This window comes from Chinchilla lanigera, unplaced genomic scaffold, assembly GCF_000276665.1.
Source record: "Chinchilla lanigera isolate Chin_1 unplaced genomic scaffold, ChiLan1.0 scaffold00084, whole genome shotgun sequence".
NCBI lineage: Eukaryota > Metazoa > Chordata > Mammalia > Rodentia > Chinchillidae > Chinchilla > Chinchilla lanigera.
In genome coordinates this window covers 9134937-9136334 of record NW_004955485.1, presented here as the reverse complement: position 1 = coordinate 9136334, position 1398 = coordinate 9134937, and positions in this window count along the sequence as shown.

Here is a 1398-nt window from a genome sequence, read left to right as displayed (position 1 = left end):
CTTTCTTTCTTTTTTTCCTTCTCTTTCTCTCTCTCTCTGTTTTTTGAGAAAGATCACACTACAGTTCAGGCTGGCCTCAAACTCAGTTATCTTCCTGCCTCTGCCTCCCAGGTGCTGGGATTTCGGGCCTGTGCCACCGTGCCCTGCTTTTCTAACACAGAGATATGCAAAATCCTTTGCTATTTCTTCACTATTTATGCCACATATACCTGCTACTGGTGTTTTGGAACCCTGATGGATAAAGTACCAGATAAGGGGGCCAGGGATGTGGCTCAGTGGCACAAGCGCCTACCTGGCAAGCGCAAGGTCCTGAGTTCGATTCCTGGTACTCCCCTAAAAAATAAAAATAAAAAAAAAGTACCGGATAAAAGGATCTGGGAACGAATTCTGCTTTCCAGTAAAGCATGTTTTCATGTAAACAACTCCTTTCTAAAATGTCTACATACTTTTTTAAAGTTACAGTCAGGCTGGGGAGGCAGCTCAGTGGTACAGTACTTGCCTAGCATGTGTGAGGCTCTTGGCTCAAGTTCTAGGGCCACAAAAACAAAGACCGAGATAAACAGTAGTTAAGGCGGCTTCCTTGTAGTGATCTTGTGTCTACAGTCTGGCCCTCGGCTGCAAAACCACCAGAGGGCGCTCATTCCCTGTCCGTCCTGTGTCCATCGGCGACTCGGACAATCCAAGTTAAACTTCATTTTGACTCTCAGGACAAGTCCTTCCCGTTTAGCGCACAACTGTTCGCTGAGAATCGACTGCGCTGCCCGTCGCGGGGCGGGCTCGCCATCCGCGGCACGGCCCTACTCCCGGAGGCCCCGAGCTCGGGAAGACTGGTCAGCACGGAGCCGGCACGGGAGTGCCGAGGCCCTGGAGCCCGCCGGTTGGAGACCCTCGAGTCCGAGCAGCCTCGCGTCACTCGGGGTCCAGGGCTGCCTCTGTTCAGTTCGGGGCAGCGGCCTCGCCCTCCAGGCGCTCGCCGCTAGGGCTGGGCACCTCCGCCCGGGCGGCGCTGTCGGGCCGCGCCGCGAGACGCCCGCTCCCGCGTTTCCCGAGGCCGCCTGCGGTTCCAGACCGTTCGCGTCGCACCGCAACCAGTGGTGACCGCGGGCCCTGTCCTTTTCCGGTTTAAAACCCGCGGGCTTTTCCTGTTCTGCTGGCCGAGGGTTCTCGTACGGATTCTCGCGAGAGTGCCGAGGGCTCGCGAGAAGTTTGCTTCTCGTCCTTCTGAAGTTGCTGACTCGCGTGGATGAGGGTCGTCGCCCTTCGCCCGCCTAGTCCGGACCCCCTGCAGGGAGTCCCGTCCGCACAGCTCGAAAGCCCCTAAAGGCCAGGCTCGATTGCGTTCTGCGGGCCGGCTTCCGGGGCGGAGCCTGACAGTGCCCCTCCAGTGTCGGGGGGCGG